General features: G+C 46.8%; 1 long non-coding RNA gene across 1 annotated transcript; it reads right to left on the reverse strand.

The window, feature by feature from the left end:
* Nucleotides 1-204: 204 nt before the first annotated feature.
* Nucleotides 205-3,035, reverse strand: LOC120644074. The gene is made up of 4 exons (XR_005663385.1): nt 2,832-3,035; nt 1,452-2,060; nt 834-1,359; nt 205-350 (listed from the first exon to the last, which is right to left on the reverse strand). It is a non-coding gene; the product is annotated as an uncharacterized LOC120644074 (long non-coding RNA).
* Between the last annotated feature and the right edge of the window lie 4,795 nt (nt 3,036-7,830).

Genomic DNA, 7,830 nt, shown 5'->3' on the forward strand with positions numbered 1-7,830 from the left:
CTAAATCTAAGGATACATGGCCCATGTGGCCCAGATGCTCACGCAGGAGCCGATTTACAATCCTTCTTCTTCTTCTGCTTTAAGCCCATCTTGCTTTCGGCCCATAAATTAATCCTGTTAATTTATGGCGGTAACAGAAGTATAGATGAACTCGCAGATCGTATAAAAACAAAATCAGGAGCTAGCTACCTTGTACAACAAGAAGCAAATTTCCTTTTCCGCTCTTCCTATTCTGATGGAGAAGTTCATTTCTGCTCTCTTCTCTCTCAAGCAACTCACACAGCAAGAAGCAACCTGGCTCTTTGCTTGGCTATATTCTTATCCAGTAGCACACTGTTACCATCTTCTATCTTGATCAAGCAGAAACAAGGAAAAATGATTGTAATCAGTCTTTTCCAAAGAGTGCAATCCAAGCAAAGCAGTGAGACTACCAACAATATACTCATCAAATTAGACATATCTCATGGTGCTGAGCAGCTGATGTTGGTTTGTTATAGTCGGCAAGGCATTAGCTTAGCACATTGCCAGGCTGCCATCAATACTTACCCAAATACCCAATAACCAGAGAATCAAACGGATGATATAATTCTTCATTCTTGTGATTCGTGATTGTGGTAATAACAGAAAAAGGCAGGGAGGTTAACATAAACGCAATCACACAACATTCTCTATTCCTAAAAATTCCTCATTAGGTAGATTCTATCAAAAAATCCCACGCGGAGCCCGCTTTCCTCATTTCAACTTTTGCTTAGGCAGATACCAAATACTTGAAAATTCAATTGTACACAAGGCCAGAGATCAAGCATTGTCACTGTAGAAAGTAATATACATACCAGGAAAAGAGGAGGCTCTAGAACTGCTACAACAATATAATGCAAAACCTGCAAACGAAGTAATGTGAGTATAGAGAGCTAAACACAACGTCAAGTGGCTAAAAAACCAAAACTGATGCAATATGACTTACAGTAGCACCTGCATCTTGTTGTCATACTGCTTGGGCTTAGACAGAATGCAAGCTTGAAGGATACAGATACATTGAGATAATGTTGTGAAAGTGTTTTTTTGGATAGCATGAGTAGTTAAGCACTGAATAGGTTTAAATAACCAATGAAATGTCATCTGTTATAACCACTGTAAGAAAGAATCAAAGAACTGATTCAAGAACTATATTTCCACTTAATTGGTTAAAAAATATAGGGAACTCGAGCCTTTACAAGTGCCACAATGCTACTTATCTAACCCATAAGAAATTTGAATACTTAACATTTTGTGATTACCTTTGCCTTCCCCACCCTTTTGATGCTCCCAAAATAATTTTTCAGAACCATCCCAAAGGCTGGGACCAAGCATATCCATTACCTAAAAAAGAAAGATTACTGAATAGAAGTTGTTAAGCTGCAAAGAAATCTAGAATATAATTAGTGAACTCATGAGAATAATATAGTAGTCACCCTGACGACCCTTGAAGTGGAACGATGGTATGCCATAGCAACCATTGAGAGCGCTGGTAAACAGTGTCTAAATTCAGAAAGCTTAAAGACAGAGAAATGCTATTTCGAAAAAAAAAGACAGAGAATTGGTATATATTCATTTCAGTATATCCATTTCAGTTACTTTGACTACTTAAGAGATGCAATTAGTTATGAACATCTCAGAATGAACAGTCAGTAACGAACCAAAGAATTTCAGCAAACAAACCCAACATATTCTTCTTGCATCAATATCAGAAATTCATGTTGCTGCTGATGATAGTGTCAAATAACGGCAACATTACAAGATGACAGACGTAAGTGCTCCTGCTCACTAATTCCAGACCAGACATTGCCTACTTCTCATAGCTTCTATTTCCAGAAATTGACAAACATCGAAGCCAACACAATACGTAGTATAAGCTACAGGAGGATAGGTAGATTACCTCGGAGAACAGCTTGTCATAGGTGGTGGGCTGGTCGAAGAGCATGGCGTTGTTGACCTTCTCCTTCTTCTTGCCCTTGCTCCACTTTCTTCTTCTTCTTCCGCCTCCGGACTTGGCCGGGGCCTTCTCCTTCCCTCCATCCTTGCTGCAAATGAACGACGAAAAACCTCGGAAGCAGCAGCACGCAGCAGAGCAAGCAGATCCGCGTCCAATAAATCCGTCGAAGAAAGCTAAGCCATCCTGATACCTGGATCTGGATCGGGGGCCCAGGGGCGTCGGCGACATCGGGCTGGGTCGGCGTCTACCTCGACGCCGACGTCGTCGTCCTCAGGCCGCTCTCCGGCCTCCAGAATGCCATTGGAGAGACAAATCACAGTGCATTACATGGTACCATAGAGTCAATTCCACACTATCGGAGCTACAAATCATCATCATAGTATAGTGAAAACAAGAATAATCATGAAGCAGAATGAAATAACAAAAATCAAATAGTAGTGAAATCATGAAGCAGAATGTGAAAAATATTCCCCAATAGGAGTGAAATAATGAAGCGGAATCAAGAAAAATATGAATCCCCAATACCAGAAATAGAAAAATAAGAAAGCAAATGAGGAAAAAATGTCATCCTCACGGTAGGCGTAGGGGGATTGGGTCCCGGATCCCAGCCCGCCGTCTCCTCTCCCGCACCCGGCCTGTTGGGCGGCGGCGGCGTCTTTCTCCCGCACCCGGCTTGTAGGGCGGCGGCGGCGTCCGGGCGGAGGCCACACCCGGCACGCGTCCTTGGCGGCTGCCGGGTTTGCGGTGGCAGGCGGAGGCCGCAGCAGGCGCGGGTCACGGCCAGTTCACGGCAGTCGCGCGGAGGAAGACCGAAATTTGGTGGAAAAAATGTGTGCGGGAGAGGGGGTTCGAACCCTACCCGGGGTGTGCGGAGGAGCGGGCGCGGGCACTGAGGCCACGGCCGGCCGGCCAGCGCCTCCCTGTCGCGCGGCCAGTCAGGGCCTCCTCGCGAGCGAGCGCCGATACAGAAGGCCGTGCCAGCGCCGCCGGAAAGGGGAGGGCCCAGACGGAGGGACTCTACGTCGAGACAGATCCGGACAAGGAGGGTGTAGATCCGGCGACTGGGAGGGTGGATTTAGACCCCGGCGGCCTCCGACGACCCAAAACGGAGGTGGAGAAGACGACCTAGGTTTCGGGGCTGAGGGAGAGAGCGGAGGGAGGGAGGACGAGGGCTGGCGCGGGGCACGGCGGCGGCCGGAGCCCGCAGCCGGCGCGTGTCCCAGTGGCGGCGCGCGGGACGGCGGCGGTCGAGGCCGCAACCCCCTGGCGCGCGTGATGGCGGCGGAGGCCGAGCTCGCAGCTCCCTGCGCACGCGTCCCGGCGGCGGCGGCTGGAGCCCGCATCCCCTACACGCGTCCCGGCGGCGGCGGCCGGACCCGTAGCCCCCTGTGCGCGCGGGAGGCGGGGCTCGCGTCACTCGGGGAGCCGGCGCAGGGCGGGTTCGGCGGGAGGCGAGGGCAACCCCGGGTTCGAGGGAGGCGCGCGGGAGGGGAAGGCCGCGCGTGATTTTTAGAAGAGGGAGGGGAAATCGATTTGTTGGAGTCGCTGGGTTTCGAACCTTGGCCGGTGAGAGGGGCGGGCGCGCGGGCGATGGGGGTCTCCGCTTCAACGCGTTGAAGCGGATGATCTAGGTCCGTTGGATGAAGTTTGGAGTGTTTGGAGCCATTGATTTTTACACAGGCGAGTTTTTGTGTACAAGTCGGTTGGTGAACTGGTTCACGTGCAACTCAGCGGGGGGCGCAGCATTGGGTGGACTGATCATAATTCGATCGTTCCCTTTAGGGATGGATAACATTGTGTTCTGTAGCTTGTACTGCACTTATGTAACGATGAGGATTGTGGTTGTGTTTAGATCCGTAAAATAATAGTAAAAAGAGTCACATCGGACGCTATAGCACACTATAGCACTTTTTGTTTGTTTGTGGTAATTGTTGTCCTACCATGACTTAACTAGGCTCAAAAGATTCGTCTCGTCGTGTACATCAAAACTATGCAATTGGTTTTTTTATTTATCTACATTTAATGCTCCATGTATGAGGCAAAAGATTTGATGTGATAGGTGAATAATGAAGTTTGGAGAGAGAAATTTTGAAACTAAACACAGCCTGTGTGAAGATCCTGGAGCACTGCAGGAAGGCAATTCCCTCCAAAGAAGAGGGGGGAAAGGTGATTATTATAGAAATACTCCTTTCCCCTTCTACAGGGCCGATAATGTACGAAGCCCAACTCCTCATGGACATGCTCATGATGGTGAATACCAGAGGCAAGCAGGTTTCTCCGACTATAAGATTGTTAAGAAAATAGGGGCTCGTGGTATCATTGAAGTTTATCCGTAACACAACACACCCTTAAATTATGCTCAATGTGTGGTTTACTATTGAGTGGACCATCTGCTGTGAGGATACAAATAAACCGAGTGCCTCATTTCCTAGAATAAGTTTGATATGGATCTTAAAGCAGTTGAGCTATTCATCTTTCTTGCGTTGAGATTCATGTAGCTGCTATTTGAAATGGGGCCTACTTTACAATAATGCAACTGTGATTTTATCCTCATTGTTTTTTAGTTTTGTGATTTTACTCTTACTATTCACAAGTCAACATGATTTTGCTCATTGTCAACAGTCAAAATAAAGGTAAATCGCGTTACCTTGTGAACAATAAGAGCGAATTATAAAGGAAAATGAGGGGTAAGAGAACACCAATTTCTGTTTGAAATGTACTAGAGCACTCGTGGTTTCCAGAGTCCAATGTTGATTTAACTTTGATCATATATATTGGATGGTTGCTTGTCGACTTGCACATGTTATGTACAACCACAGTAAGTTATGCAATGTGTAACTTCATATATCACTGCATAGTACCACTACTTGTATGGCACTCACAAATACAGAAATCACCGCGGACTATTATAATTTCTCGCAAAATTTTTGAAATTATTGCGATTTGCCAGCACGAGAAATTTCAAATATATAGATTCCAAATATAATCATTAAAGTATTAGAAAATCATTGCAATTTGCCAGCACGAGAAATTTTCAGCACGGCGACCCAAAACCACTACGAAATGATTTCTCGTACTGCATTGTACCACTACTGTTGAATAATTAGAAAATTAAAGTATTAGATTCCAAATATAAAGCATAAATACAACAAGCCCTAGCATGTAATTCTCTAACATACTAAACAGGAGAAACAACAAATTGAAAGTTTGCAGACGGAGGTGCCGGTGCAGTTTCGATGGTGTTGACAGGATTGATAAGGGCGTATCGCCGGAGTTGCAGATGATGGCCATGTGTGGTGCATGTTGAGTTGACTAAAAGATGCGTCCAAGTGAAGATATTGAGCAGTCGCGAAGAGTGCTTCCCAGAAACTTTATTAATGGGATCACAAAGTAGAGGGCTAGAGGATTTCGTAGTCCACCACGTTCGGGTGTTTTTATAACAGTAGTTGCCGACGGACATTGGACTCCATTCTCATCCCAGTCTGAGTCCTTCTCTTAGGCCGCCGAAGCAACTACAATATACGTCAAGTATTCTTGATAAGAATAGTTAGCAAGATAATGTTAGAACACCTCGGTCTATCTTATCTGGACATCTTCACTCCCGTCATACCCCCTCGATAAACAAGATTCACTACTTAGTACACTTCTCATTCCTCGTGGATTCGATACCCTTGAATACTCCAAGATGAAAGCTACATCGGTATCCGTACGCTTGCGAATTTATTCTATTAGACTAAGGACCGCCAACACCAGATCAATCTAAGGATACAAAACCATCGTCGAAGCATCGTGAGCAATCGACTTTTCATTTGGAACAAGGTAATAATGCTTTTGCACCATATTTATTTGGTGAGCCTGTTGCTCTATGGTTCTGGTCGTATTCTTACAATTATACACCTTTGAACTATAGTAGAATGTATATGCATCCATATTTTATTCAATATCTTTCTACATGACCAAGTTTTAGTGTTTCTCAAAGACCGATGGTTGTTAATGATAATCTGGTCAAAAGCAAACTTGATTGCAACCAAGATGGTAGAAGGATATGAAGCAAGACAACCTGTATTTACAGCCTAAGTGGTGTCCCTCAGACCTATCTCACACCCAAAAGAGGAGGCTGCAACGAATGCGCAAGAAAGAGTCTATGGAACGACAATCAAAGGTTGTACCAGCAAGGTCTGTGATCATGAAACAGGTATGCAGGCCCAAGCAAATTGTTTCATCGTCAACTTGAAGGAGAAGTAAGATATGACCGATAATATTTATCACCCTTAGAACAAAATATGGCCGATGCATGTTTGTCATCGTTTTTAGACAATTTTGGTCTAGAGGCTTATTCTTTGGTATGCAAGCATCACCAAAAAATAGGGGACATATGTTGATGATCAAAATTGGCACAAGCTACACAGACCGGTCTGACCGGTGTTCACGAGCGTTCTGACCGATTTGGGTCCGGCAACTCCGACCGGTCAGACCAGTCTACCTGAAATTCGAGTACAATTAGAGTTTTTTATGAGTTTAAATTTGTTAAAAGAATTCTTTGCGGGGCAAGTCCTTCCCACCCTATGAATATAAAGAGTCACGGCCGATTGAGGGTTTATCTTTTTTACACTTTCTTGCCTTAGTTTTTTCAATCTACTATTTATTCCTCCATCTCTACGTCGATTGAGGACGTTCTAGGTGGCCTGCCGATCCAAGAACAACTCTACGTGCGCATGCCCTGACGGGTTTTCCTGGGCTAACGTTTGTAGGTTCGTCGTCGATCTATTCGGCGGCGACCGGTCTGACCGCTCCCTTGAATCGATCTGACCGGTCCACGCAGGAGGCGCTGCAGCGAGCTCCTCCTCGCGTGGCATGTTCGAAGTGCGTGTGTTGATCCCAAAAGACGTCAACACGTGGCGAAGCAGCTGGCCCACACGGGCACCTCAACAGGCGCCGATGCCCGTCCCCGGACGCGCGACTTATCACGTTGTGCACCCCACGCCGCAGTGCACGCCCGCGGCCCGCCAACGCCAACCGTCGCCACATCCATCCTACCCTCAGCTTCCACTGGCTGGAAACCCAGGGCCAGGGGCAAGGGCTCCCCGGCTCGGCGGCAAGTACCAAACGTCGGCCGTCGGGATCGAGGTAGGTGCTATCGATCCCCCGCAGCCGCCGCGTCTCCTCCAGCCGGGGATGGGGCCACCGTCGCATCTGCGCTGCACTGTAGGAGACAGAAGCAGCGGAGGGCAGGCGTCGGACGGATTAATGGATCAAAGATAGAGAGGGGATGTGAGGGGATAGGGGAGGGCAGGACTGAAAGAGTACAGCAGACAAGGGACTAAGGGAGGGAGGAAATAGACAACACACGATTGAAGGGAGTTGACAAGCGGGTAAGCGTGGCCGCGCGGGTGGGTAGGGAACAAACAGTGACAAAAATAATAGCTTTTTGACCGAGCCAACTCGCGATTTCTTTTTGACAGAGCCAACTCTACTATTACCCCCACCTCCCTCGACTCTGACAAATAGGTCCAGTTCACTTGACTCTGACATATGGGTCCAACATAAAGCGTAAAAGGTACAATGGACCCAATATAAGTAAGAAATGCACGCAATAGCAGTTCAGAAACGAAGTGCACCAATTGTTCCAGCCCAGCATCCGGCTCCACTGCTGCAGGTATTTTGTGCAGTATAATCCCAACAACACCATTGCTGCAAGACTCCAAACCAAGACAGGCCCAAAGTTCCCCACAATAGCAGGGCCTAAAATAAGCAAAACAGCCCATGTTACAATCCACCATAAGTTCTGCATTAAAATTCATTCTATGGTTGGAATAGAGGTGATGTGGAAGACGAGATGAGGGGGATCGCTTTCAGGA

The sequence above is a fragment of the Panicum virgatum genome, chromosome 8K (assembly GCF_016808335.1).
Source record: "Panicum virgatum strain AP13 chromosome 8K, P.virgatum_v5, whole genome shotgun sequence".
Taxonomy (NCBI): domain Eukaryota; kingdom Viridiplantae; phylum Streptophyta; class Magnoliopsida; order Poales; family Poaceae; genus Panicum; species Panicum virgatum.